At 45.3% G+C, this 13,916-nt stretch overlaps 1 pseudogene; it reads right to left on the bottom strand.

Annotated features, from left to right (window-relative positions):
* Positions 1–1,212: 1,212 nt before the first annotated feature.
* LOC138446786 (snRNA-activating protein complex subunit 1 pseudogene) lies at positions 1,213–6,866 on the bottom strand (annotated as a pseudogene).
* Positions 6,867–13,916: the final 7,050 nt, after the last annotated feature.

Below are 13,916 nucleotides of genomic sequence, written 5' to 3' on the forward strand. Positions count from 1 at the left end.
GGCTGCCGTCTATGGGATCTCACAGAGTCAGACACGACTGAAGCAACTTCAGCAGCAGCAGCCTTTCTCTTCTCCAGGCAATCTTTTCAACGCAGGAATCGAACTGGGATATTCTGCCTTGCAGTTGGATTCTTTACCAACTGGGCTATCAGGGAAGCTAAGTATTTTTTATTTTTACAACTTAATGCTATTATTTTATTATAACCAAGTTAACAATACAAATAGCTTACTTTAATATAATAGGTAACCAGTACTTGGACACATTTTACTGTTAAACAGAAATATTTTCTATTTGAACTCTGCCCAATAAGCTTTCATTTCACATCTGAAGCAAATTTTATCAAGTGCTTCACACCCTATCTTCAAAATATAGTCATGATTACACACATGTGTGTTAATGTACAATATTTGGTTTTCTCTTTCTTACTTCACTCTGTATACAGTCCCTAGGTTCATCCACATCTCTGTGCTATGCTTAGTCGCTCAGTCGTGTCCAACTCCTTGTGACCCCATGGACTGCAGCCCTCCAGACTTCTCTGTCCATGAGGATTCTCCAGGCAAGAATACTGGAGTGGTTTCCATGCCCTCCTCCAGGGGATCTTCCCAACCCAGGGATTGAACCCAGGTCTCCTGCATTGCAGGCAGATTCTATACCATCTGAGCCACCAGAGGATCTGCCTCTGCAAATGGCAAAATCTCATTCCTTGTTATGGCTGAATAATATTCCATGTGCATATATGTGCCGCATCTTTTCTATCCGTTCCTCTGTTGATGGACACAGGTTGCTCCCATGTTCTGGCTACTGTATATAGTGCTACAATAAGCACTGAGGTGCATGCATGTTTTAGAATCATGGTTTTCTCCATGTATATGCCCAGGAGTAGGATTGCTGGGTCATGTGGAATCTAGAAAAATGGTAGTTGTTGCTGTTCAGTCGCTCAGTCGTGTCTAACTCTTTGCAACTCCATCGACTGCAGCATGCCAGTCCTCCCTGTCCTTCACCATCTCCCAGAAATTGCTCAAATCCATGTGCATTGAGTCAGTGATGCCATCCAACCATCTCCTCTGTCATCCCCTTCTCCTCCTGCCTTCAGTCTTTCCCAACCTCAAGGTCTTTCTAATGAGTCAGCTCTTTGCATAGGGTGTCCAAAAATATTGGTAGAGATGAACCTGTATAAATTTTTTCTGTCAGAGACTTCAATATTAAGTACTCTACACCAGGCTTTTTGTTCTCTGTTTTCTTCTCCTCTTAGGTGCAGTGAACTCTGTTTCACTAAAACTTTTGTTCTCCTCATCCTCTTCTATAACCACAGGCATACTCAGACTTAAAGATTTATCTTCCTTATGCGTGTCACCTCTGGCTCTGGAAGATACTTCACTTCCTGCTGGTTTCAACATTTCTTTGTTTTTTCTTTTCCTAGTTGCTTTGGTTTGTACTTGACTGGGTGCAGAATCAGAGTCAGAACAGTCAACTTTGACCTGACGGTGCCTTTTTGACTTCGATGCCTCAGTAACAACTGAAAAGGCCTTTGATTTTATTTTCACTAATGATGCTGCCCTTTCACATCTCTCTGATTGTTGTGAATTTCTCTCCCTCTTTTCTTCTCCATCTTTAACTTTCAGTTTTAAGGGTGGATTCTTTCTGTCTTTGTGCTACTGCTGATGCTCCAAAGCTATGTTCTTGATATTATTAAAAAAATTATCCTTTATCAAGTTGAGGGATTTTTCTAGATTGGACTTATCAGCTGAAGTTACATGTTTTGTTCTCTGATAATGGTCATGAACATTCATCATTTCCTCTAATACATCATAAGTGATAAGTTTCATTATACAATCATTTGGGTCCTTAAATTCTTCAGTAATTTCAGCTCGTTAAATTTTTTCTTCATTCTGTATGACAGGAATTTAAGCATTGCTGTAAAGTGAAATGCTCTGTCTAGTCGTAGCTTCCTAAAAATATAAGCTGCCTCAAAATGTTGTGCATTTATCAAATGTTGCTGAAATTTTAAAATTTCATCCCAATCCTTCAGGGCAACTCTAATCTTTTGTTTTAGTTGACACAGTTGGGTGTTATATAATCCATATAACAGATACAAAATACCAGTTCTGATCTGGAAGGTGTATGGAGGTAAAAAATATCACCCAGCCAAAGCCAAAGCTTCTTTTGCAAATGTGCTCTTTTCTAAATTTCTCATTCTACCACAGAAGATGGTTCCAAACTTCACACTCCTCCAGAGCTTAGAGAAGTCCTCGAAGTGTACACTATCCATCTCCTGGAAGCAGCTGAGCAGTGCTTCAAGTCTACAGGAGCCCCATGTCTACAAAGGAAGCATGCCACGTGCAGTCCAGCTGCTGGCGGTAGCTGAGGAGGAAGCTAAGTATTTAGTAATTAACACCTTTTGTGTTAATCAGAAGGAAAGTATGGAAAATAAACTATTAAGTAATAATAAAAAGGAAGAGAGATTCTTCCCAATATCATTTTTTTGTAAGTAGTGAGTTTCCATCAAGACAAGGAGTGAATTATAATCAAAGTGAATTATAATTAAAGTCATTTCCTGTCTAGAGAGTCCTCATTGACTGGTCTCATCTCATTTGTGACATTTGTTCCGTCCATCTCAATTCTTCAGAATCTGCTTTTTTTTTTTTTTCGCTTTTTTTTTTTTCCATGCCACACATCTTTTGGGATCTTAGTTCCCTGACCAGGGATCAAACCTGTGCCCTCAGCAGTGGAAGCACATGTTCCTAATCCCTAGGCCACCAGAGTGGTCTCTACAATCTGTCTTCAAAACAAGAAATCAGTGACCTCTAACAAGGAGGAGTAACCCACCACCCCTGAAAAAGTTAGGGGGTCTCCCATTTTGTCTCACTATTTAGTGTCATCACTTTCCTTCAGCCTAACGATACTGAAAATAAAGGGGGGAATATGACAGATTGAATGCATGTTTTATCTCCTCTCCTCCCCAAGCCTCATTCAAATGACCACAGAGTTGTATTTTTAAAGGTCTAATTCCCCAAGGATAAAGATCAGCTGGAAACAGTAGCAGATGAGACTGAATCCACGAAGTGTGGGAACGAAAAGTGGACAGGTGAGTGGCCAGAGGAGGACTGAGGCAGAGGGACTCCAGGAAGAACAACACGAAGAAGGAAGTGGCACTGGTGGATACGATTACAGCCTGAGAGATTCACCCCGGCGGGGGAGAAAGCCATTGGCCCACACAGCCCCCTCGTCACCCATCTGACCAGCTACGGGAGAGCTGACCTCGGCTCCACTGACCTTACTGCACGCAGTCACCTGCCTCCCAGCAGTGTCTCCTCCTGGGTCTTGTCATCACTCAGACCTGCTCTACATCCGGAGTCTTCCTGCTGGGGTGCCTCTCCCGAGGAACCCATGGAACCTGCTCTTCCTCCTCATCCAGAGCTCCTGCTCCCAAACCCGTCCTCCCATCCCATCATCACCCTCCCCTTGAGGCCATCACCTGCCACTCCTCTCATTTGGAATAAGACACTATGGTTAAAGACATGACGAGTTCATCATCACTTCAGTTCAGTTCAGTTCAGTCCAGTCGCTCAGTCGTGTCCGACTCTTTGCAACCCCATGAATCGCAGCACGCCAGGCCTCCCTGTCCATCACCAACTCCCAGAGTTCACTCAAACTCATGTCTATCGAGTCGGTGATGCCACCCAGCCATCTCATCCTCGGTCGTCCCTTTCTCCTCCTGCCCCCAATCCCTCCCAGCATCATAGTCTTTTCCAATGAGTCAGCTCTTCACATCAGGTGGCCAAAGTACTGGAGTTTCAGCTTTAACATCAGTCCTTCCAATGAACACCCAGGACTGATCTCCTTTAGGGTGGACTGGTTGGATCTCCTTGCAGTCCAAGGACTCTCAAGAGTCTTCTCTAACACTACAGTTCAAAAGCATCAATTCTTCATCACCCAGCTTTCTTCACAGTCCAACTCTCACATCCATACATGACCACTCGAAAAAACCATAGCCTTGATAGATGGACCTTTGTTGGCAAAGTAATGTCTCTGTTTTTTAATATGCTATCTAGGTTGGTCATAACTTTCCTTCCAAGGAGTAAGCATCTTTTAATTTCATGGCTGCAGTCACCATCTGCAGTGATTTTGGAGCCCCCCAAAATAAAGTCTGACACTGTTTCCACTGTTCCCCATCTATTTGCCATGAAATGATGGGGCCAGATGCCATGATCTTCGTTTTCTGAATATTGAGCTTTAAGCCAACTTTTTCACTCTCCTCTTTCACTTTCATCAAGAGGCTTTTTAGTTCCTCTTCACTTTCTGCCATAAGGGTGATGTCATCTGCATATCTGAGGTTATTGAGATTTCTTAGCACACTACTAAATTATAACACTAATCCCAAACTTGATTTTGGAATCAAGGTGGTATTATTTCTGTTATTTAGAAGTCTCATCATTTCGTGCTGCACAATGAACTCTATAAATAAATAAAAATAATCAGTCTCAGTGAAAGGATTATTGATTGCTAACACAATTATCCATGGAGCAGGGTTCTCACTGCAGGAATCTGAGGGAGATGATGTGCCTGTCGCCTGATGAGGGAGTTTCAGGACTTGGCTGAAAGCACCTTCCCAGAATGACCCACCAGAGAACTATTCAAACAAATGAGAGTTTCTAGAACATGGCAGAAACTCAAGCAAGTGTGACAAGAGTGGATTCTGACTGTGAATAGCATCAAATGCCAGAAAAAAGGGCCTAATTGAAGAAAGCCTCAGTGGAAATGTGTCTTGGGGAAGCTGGCAAATCAGCCTGGACGTGGGCTGCATTGCTATTTGGTCTAAGGTTGCGATGCTCCCAGCTTTTATTTTTTTAAGCAGTAAAAATCCTTCTTCAAATTGAAATGAAAGCAGAACTCTGACTAAAACTGAGGTCAGGGGTCTGGAGCCCCACTACCTAGTCCCACTGACTTTGGCAGTGATGCCAAGCCCCTCTCTAGAACTAGAAAGATGGTCCTCTCTCCTGAGCCAACTCCTCTAGCTCCTGTCACCATGTACAGTGATATTTGCTAAAACACTTGTCCTGGAATACCTGAGCATGTGTGTGGGGTTGCAATAGCTAACAAATATGGAACCTGATTTTTTTTTCTAAGAAGCTTTCTCAAATTCTTACATTTCAAAGTGACTACATGCTGTCCCTTTTGTTTTTTCTCAACTCCAGCAACCAGACACCCAGTCTTAGGAGAATCCAGGTCACCCTCTTCAGCATCTCTCTTAGTTACTTATCACCCAGTCTTAGGAGAATCCTGGTCACCCTCTTCAGCATCTCTCTTAGTTACTTATCTATGAATCAAATAATAAGTAATTGCACGTTATATATTTATACATGCATATTTAATAGGCAGTTGAGAAACAAATTGGAATAGGCATAATCTCTGCCCTCAAGAAACTTGAACTCTAACAGAGATTAAAACTGATAATGGTAGGGAATTCCCTGGCTATCCAGTGGTTTGGACTCTGAGTTCTCACTGCAAAGGGACTGGGTTCAATCCCTGGTTGAGGAACTAAGATCCCACAGGGTGTGCCACCAAGAATCCAAAAAACATTTGAGAGATTAGAAATATGCACAGAAATTATGGAAGCCCAGAGAAAAGTGTATTGACTAATACGCTTAGTCATGTCCAACTCTTTGCCACCCCATGGACTGTAGCCCATCAGGCTCCTCAGTCCATGGAATTCTCCAGGCATGAATACTGGAGTGGGCTGCCATTTCCTTCTCCAGGGGATCTTCATGACCCAGGAATCAAACCCACGTCTTCTGCATTGCAGGAGGATTCTTCACTGTCTGAGCCAGAAAGTATGTGAACCAGATGACAGTGAGAGAGGTCAAAGGGTGTTTTCCAGAGAAATGACATTGGACCAAGTTTTGAACAAAAATAAACAAAACAAGATTAAGATAAAAACAAATGATTTGTTAAAGCAATAGGCAAAGTCCAGATTGTGAAAAACTTTGTGCTTTTCCTCTCACAAAGATAAAACCCCAGTCATGGAGAACAGATGAGTGGTTGCTAAGGTGAGGGTGGGGTGCCTGCTGGGGCAACAGAGGAGTCACGGGGGAGGGGGGTGCAGGACTGCTCCGCATCCTGGGGTGGAGGTCACACTGACCTACCCCTGCGCCAACATTCACAGGCCCACGTGTGCGCTAAGTCGCTTCAGTAGTGTCTAACTCCTTGTGACCCCATGGAGTGTAGCCTGCCAGGCTCCTCTGTCCATGGGGATTCACCAAGCAAGAACACTAGAGTGGGTTTCCATGCTCTCCTCCAGGGGATCTTCCTGACCCAGAGATCTAACCCACATTTCTTACATCTCCTGTATTGACAGGCTGGTTCTTTACCTCTGAACCACCTGGGAAGACAAGCAGAGCCACCAAAGATCATGTTTCTCTTGATCAAAAATTAATAACTGTCTCAAAAATTACAACTGACTGTCTCAAGGTCACCCACTCAATGCACTGGGGGAAGAAATAAGTCTTCATCAGTGGGGTTTTTTTTTCCCTATATTTATTTGTCAGTTTTCTAAAATATTTATCTGTAAAAAGTACAATATCTGCAAAGTGCAACAAAGTGGAATGCAATAAAATGAGGCATGCCTGCGTTTTTTAAATATTTTGAAATGTGCTAACATTATAATGTTAAATTAAAAAGGCAAGAATAAAGAGCTATACAGGGTAAGTCCCGACACACAGACAAAACAGAGTGGAGGACAGACAGCAGAATGCCTCCATGGGCCAAAGCAAGGGCAACGCGCTTCACACGGCTACACTTGATTGACAGCTCCTGTGAGGAGAAGAAGATGGCAAAAAAGCAGAATCCAAGGAGAACTCACCACCATGTTGCAAGTGCACCTGCTGCTACTGTGTGCCCCGGGTGAGTCACTAACCTCTGCAAACCTCAGTGTTCTCATGTGTATAACAGGGAATGACTCCTTTGTTGTAAGGATTAACTGAAAGGGCATATGTACAGCCATCTATAATGTCTTACACAATCGTGGTTCTAAATGATGCATTTAAATGATAAATGATACTAGTTCTTGACATTTGTTGAATGCTTCTCCAGGTTCAGACACTGTGATCTCAGTGTTATTTAATTTAATCTTCAAACCACCCATGGGTTTAGGAATGATTCTTTCCATTTTACAGAAATTGAAGGGCAGAGCAGTTAAAGGAACTTGACCACAACAAAATACATCAGAAAAGCGATGAAAGATCAAGGAGGATGCAGACCACATCACGCTGAGACCTCGACAGCCCGCGGAGACCCACTGAACCAGGACCGACGCTGGGCTAGAGGCCCAAATCTGCCCCAAGGTTGGTCCAGACTCGCTTTTCCTGTAGCTTCCGGTCTAAAATGAAGGGGCTCAAGGGGTTCGCTGGCGGCTCAGATGTTAAAGAATCCACCTACAATGCAGGAGACCTGGGTTCGATCTCTGGGTCAGAGAGATCCCTTGGAGGAGGGCAAGGAAACCCACTCTAGTATTCTTGCCTGGAGAATCCCATGGACAGAGGAACCTGGAGGGATACAGTCCATGGGGTTGCAAAGAGTCAGACACGACTGAGTAACTAATCACAGCACACAAGCCCCAACGGGTGTGAGCTGGTGCCCCCCCATCTCCGTGTGTGTGTGAGTGAGTGTGTGTGTGTAAGTGTACGTGTGAGTGTGTTGTCTGTGTGTGTGAGTGAGTGAGAAATATGGAACTCACCAGGGTGTTGGAGGTGCCACCTGCCCCTCCTGTGTGCCCTGGGTGAGTCACTAACCTCTGCAAACCTCAGTGTTCTCATATGTAAAACAGGGAATGACTCTTTTGCCATAAGGATTAATTGAGAGAGCATACATACAGCAGTCTATAATGTCTGACGCAATTGTGGCTTCCTCAGGAGGATCCTGGTTTTTCTTGACGCTTTGCATTCCCATATACATTTTAAAACCAGCCTTTCAATTTCCGTGAAAAACTGTGTTGGGCTTGCATTGTGTTCCTCTGGGGAGAACTGAAACCTTTATCATGCGTTTTCTGCTCACGATCTTGGGATATTCTTCTTAGATCTCATTTTCACCTCCTTTCAGGAAGGTTTAAAGGGTCTTGAACACCTCTTGTTGGACCCATTCCCAGAACAGTCAATTGTCCTTGATTTGTGGATTTTGCAATTTGCAAGCTTGCCTACTTGCTAAAATTTCTAACTCCAAAGTCAATGCTCATGGCAAAAAATTTGAGTCACCTAATGCACATTCCCGGCTGAGGTCAGACAAGGTTGGGTGCTGCCTTCTTGTTCCTTCTCTTGTACTGTAGCAAGTATCCTTTTCAAAGACTATTTAGAGTCACATTTTTACATTTCTGGTTAATTCTGTTTTGAGGGGAGGAGTAATTTTGCTTTTAAAATGGTCCCAACGTGTAGGGTTAAATCAATGTACGGTGTCCTAAATAAAAGCTATGATGTATCTTAGGGAGAAAACCGTGTCAGGTATGATTTGCTCAGGCTGCAGTTACAGTGCTGTTGACTGTGAGTGAACTAACAGTATATTGTTGAATATACATGAATTAGGTGTCTTTAAACAGAACACACATAAAGCAAGTTTATGTAGTGATCCCTGACAGTCTGTGGCTCTGAGGTTCAATTAACTAATGCCTGGGGAAAATGTGCAGGAAAAAAAAAGATAATAGATTTGATCCCCAAGGGTAAGAGCAAAAGGTGCTTAATCGCAGTGGCCTCTAAGAATTTTTGTTTTTGCTTTTTTTTTTTTTTTTTTGGTTTGTGTGCATGGTGAGAAAAAAAGCCACGCAAAACAAAATTGACCATCTTCACCATTTTTAAGTATATAGTTCAGTGGTGTTAATATGCAGTTGGTGCTCATATCTATGGGTTTCTCATCATTGAATTCGACTAACTGAATCATAAATATACCCGCAAAATTCCAGAAAGTTCCAAAAGGCAAAACTTGAATTTTCTGTGCTCCAGCAACTGTCCATACAACGTGTACGTTGTATTAAGATTTTAAGAAATGCAGAGATGACTCACAGTGTGCAGGCATGTATGCGGGGGTTGTGTGCAAACACTATACTGTTCACTTACTTTTTGCTGCCCTCCCTGGGTCTTCATTGCTGCATGCAGCTTTCTCTAGTCGTGGCGAGTGGGGCCGCTCTGTACCACCCACACTTCCCAGCTCCCGTAACTGTCCACACTCCACCCCTGACCACATCCCTCTCCTCCCTGAGTGTCCACTGCTCCACTGCATGCCCCTCCCTTCAGGGGCCCTGCTGCCCTCCCTCGTCTCCTGGGCCCAGATCCCAAGAAGCCCCATTTCTGCAGCTCTCTCAGCAGCACCAGCCCCCCTCTGCCCCGTCCCTGCTCCCCGCACCTCCAGCCTGAGTTCAGGCGGTCTTGGTCTGATTCGTCCTCTCACTTTTCTCATCCTGCCACAGGTTGCCTGGGTCACAGGAGGAGAGGTACACTCAGTCCTTCAGCTTAAGGAACTGAGCTAAGGGTCCCCAGCCGCCCCTTCTTAGGGAGGGCTCCCTCTCCTCCCTCCCCCTGAACCGTCAGGACTCTCCTCAGGCCTGTGACCCCCCGCCTCCCTTGCCCAGCAGCTGCCCGTGCCCCTGCTCCCGAGCCTGACAGCCACAGGGGCTGGTGACAGAGGTGCCTTCTTGCCTGCAGTGGGCAGACATGCTCCAGGAGCCCTCTGTTCTCCCAGGACCCTCCCCCTACCTCCCCTCCTTGGATCAGCCCACTTCCTTCTCCATGGCTACACCACCTCCTATGAGCAGCCACCTAGACTGGTGAGCATCTGGGGTTCAGGATGGGGCCTGCCCCCTCACCTCCTGGCCTGGGCAATAGTGTCCTCCTGTCCGGTTGGTTCCCTATCCTTCTGAGTCTGTGTGGGTCCAGGCCCGGCCCTGCCACTGACTTCCCACCAGTGACCCACAAACCTGGGCCGCACTTTTCTTCTCTGTATTATTTTAAAAAGCTGCGTAGCCAGCATGTGGATTCATCTTGGTGAAACTCACCTAGGGAGGAGTGCATGTTGTGAAGAGTACCCCATTTGCCGCAACTAGAGAGAGCCCCCATGCACCTTTTGGGGTTCCCACCTCAGGGCACTGCAGAGCACATGGGGGCCCTGGGCACAGACTTTGTGAAAGTGGAGAGACCAGGCTTGCTAGCTGCAGACGCCTCCCGTGTTTAATGAGCCAAGCCTCTCATCATCCAGACCTGGTCATTCTGTGTTCTTACTAGAAGGAAGGTTTTCCTTTAACAAAAATATTAGATACAGAAAAGCAACAATCTACCTTTGAAACTTAAAGTGTAATCAGTGATTCACAGAGCTCACAAAATGGAGCAAAAAACAGATCCTCTGTAATAAATTAATCACATTCATTAAACAAAAATCTAAAATAACTTGCATTACATAAAATTCCAAGAAATAAATAAATTGAAGAAATGGTTATGGCAATTAATAAAAATCACCTGTAGTTGCCCCAGTTTCATGTCTATCTTGCTAATTGATTCTCCGCCCTGAAAAAAAAGACCATGTCTCATTCTCAAATATGAAGTTGTGTAGACTTATCTCTAGGAAAATGAACTCCAGGTGTTGGAAACTGGGTCTGCCCCGGCTCCGTAAGCAGCTGTGGCCGTGGCCGTGGCCGTGGGGCCTGGTGAGGGGCAGCTGGCATGGGCAGGCGTCCAGCAGACTCTGTCAGGTGGACATTCCACATCCGAGCTGCCCACATGGCACCTCCGGCCACGTGGGGGATCAGGCCTCGCCGTGTGGTTGGTGGGGCTGAGAACTGGGTTTCTGTTTTATTTTATTTTACGAATTTAAATGTAACTCAACCGCCGTGGCCAGTGGCTCCTGAATTGGGATGAGCAGCCCTGATGGCTGTTTCCTGCAGAAGAGCTGGTCTCCGCACCGTGCTGATGCGGAATGGCGAGCTCAGGCAAGAAACAGGCCTGTAAGTCTTCCTTCTCCCGCTCCAGCTGGAGTTCGTTCTGCAGGTCCCCGGAAATGCTGCTGACTCAGAGCTTCTCTAAACAAAACAGTCATCAGAGAGGTCAGAAAAATGCAAAAGAGGAAAAGATCTGTGTTAAATACAAGGCTGTATTTATCAACAACTAAATGCCATCACACACCCTCTTAAAGGCACAGTTTAGAGTTCTTATGTGTGAAAATGAGAATGACAGCCTTTTTCATTCAACTATCCATGGAATGGAAGCTAACCCAGGAGAATCCATAGATGTGGGTCTCACCAGGAAGACTATATAATATTATGGTTAAAAATGTTGACTTAGTTGGAATTTTTTAAAAGATACTTTTGATGTGGATCATTTTTTAAGTCTTCATTAAATCTGTTACAATGTTGCTTCTTTTTTTAAAATTTATTTTTCGCTGAAGGGTAATTGCTTTACAGTATTGTGTTGGTTTCTGCCAAACATCAGCATGAAGTTCCTTCTGTTTTATGTTTTGATTTTTCAGGCCCAAAGCATATGGGACCTTAGTTCCCTGACCAGGAATCGAACCTGTACCCCCAGCATTGGAAGACAAAGTCTTAACCACTGGACCACCAGGGTAGTCCCTGAAAGTTTTTTTAAAAAGTAGTGGCTCCCTAACTTTTGGGTCATGTGACCTTGGGCAGGTTGTTGAGCCTCAGATCCTCACTTTATTGGTAAAGTGGGAATCAGGATATACTTCACAAGGTTGTGCTAAGTTGCTTCAGTCGTGTCCAACTCTTTGCGACCCTATGGACTGTAGCCTACCAGGCTCCTCAGTCCATGGTATTTTCCAGGCAAGTGTACTGCAGTGGCTTGCCATTTTTTCTCCAGGGATCTTCCCGACCCAGGGATCGAACCCAGATCTCTCACATTGTAGGCAGATGCTTTACCGTCTGAGCCACCAGGGGATTGCTGAGGGTTAAATGAGACAGAGATGAACAAGGCTTCAGCCCAAACACAGCAGACATTGGATAAATGTCAGGTGTCATCAACTTGTTACCCCCTCTGCCTCACAGCAGGTTCATGCTTCTCCACTGGTCTTCATAGTGCAGGTGGTCTCCCATTGATGGACTCAGGCTCCTCAACCTCAGCAGAAAGCTGAAGACCATGCGGCCTGGCCCCCAGCACCCCCCAGTGGGGACCAGAGGGTCATGAATCGCCAGGAAGCAGGTGTAAGGTCAAAGGGGAAGGGGGCGTGAGCTCTACACAATGAAGACGGGAACCAGTCCCTGGATGACCCCACCAGACCCCTGAAAACTAAACTGGATAAAAGGGGACCCCCAAAATGTTCGTTTTTTATTGGAGTCCCTCTTTCAGGAAGAGAAATGTACCAATGGTCCCACAGTCCAGTGAAGGCTGTGCTTGCTGTTTAAGACACGTCCTCCTCAGCACCAACCATAGCAGAGTTGTGGGTCCCTCTGTGTGTGTGTGTGTGTTGTGGGTCACTCTGTGTGTGTTTGTGGGTCACGTGTGTGTGTTTGGGTTTGGGGGTTTGTTTTGGAGAGAGACAGCTTTCGCTTGTTTGATTTTTGTAGAATAATAAATAACAGTCGGCAAGAAATTCTGCCAGGATGTGGCCACAGCGGTCAAGTTCCCAAACAATCTTCAGTGGCCCTTGACAACCAAATGCAGAAAGGACCTTCCCTGGGGAAAGACGAGGAAATACGCGGACACTGGCAAGCTTCTACGTTTTTGCAAAAGTCCAGCATCAGAGAAGCCTTCTTGCTTGGCCTACATCTCCCAGTTGGTCACTCATGATTCAGGTTAAAAACAAAACAGAAGCAAGCATTGTTCTGATCCTTGCCCTGATAACATCCCAAGAAAACTTGAGAGCTGGCAGGGGAAAAGAGCAGATAATGGTCAATGCTGTCACTTGACTTTAAAAAGCACTGATTTTTTCTTTTAAAGGAACATCTTTAGTTTCCAAGACCGTACACGATTTCTCACTGCAGCTCAAAATTTTCCACTGGGCTCCCTCCTGGTGATTTTGGACGCACACAGTAGTAAGTGGCAGCTTGCAGCTAGCGACAGCAAGCAGTAGCTAGAAGCAGGGTCTTAGTCTCCTAGACCAAGAGTCCTAACCACTGGACCACAGGTGCCAGCAGTTAGGGCTAGGGTCCCTAGTCTTGCCTGCCTAGTTAAGAATGAACTCAGTCAATGAGGCAGAAGGTAGAGAGTAAAGAAAGAAGTTTATTGGAAAGAAAAGTACTTGTCAAAAGACACATGGGTGAGTTCAGAGAGAGAGTTATGCCTTTGGGAAGTTTAAATCCTATATAAAGGGTCAGTTTTCTGGGTCAGTGTCTTCCCTTAAGCCAATTACCTTGCTTTGTCCCTACTGTCTCAGGACCCTCCCTTGGGATGCACACGCACACCCTCGCCACGATGGATCTTGAAGTGAAGGCTTCTGGGAGGAGTAAGACTTGTTGTGGCCTGGAATTATCCTCTGGCTTTTGACTCAAAAGAGCCTTTCTGGGCCTGTCTTCCTTATCAGACAGGATTTTTTCCTTTCTTTGTCCTTGCCATTATTACTCCCCTGGAGGTGTTTAACAAGAGACAAAGATTGGCTATTTACCTGTTTTTGTTGGCTGTTCCTTCTTCAACTGGAGCCCATCTACCTCTTATCTCAGGGAATGCAAAGAGGAGGCTGGTTGATTGTAAATTTCCAAACTGGAGCCCATCTATCTCCTCCCTCACTGAGAATTGACAGGATCCAGCGCAGATGCAGCAGGATCCGCTGGCCACTGGGCAGGCCCGGCCACAGAGGCCAGGAGGTCAGCTCTGTCCTGGGACTGCCTGCCACTCCCCAAGAAGGACCTTCCATTCCTGCTTTGCCTGTGAACAGTGTTCCTCAGATTGGCATTCAAGGTCTTTTGCAATCATGGTTGATTTTTCTAGGCTGAAAA

The sequence above is a fragment of the Ovis canadensis genome, chromosome 10 (genome assembly GCF_042477335.2).
Source record: "Ovis canadensis isolate MfBH-ARS-UI-01 breed Bighorn chromosome 10, ARS-UI_OviCan_v2, whole genome shotgun sequence".
Taxonomy (NCBI): Eukaryota; Metazoa; Chordata; class Mammalia; order Artiodactyla; family Bovidae; genus Ovis; species Ovis canadensis.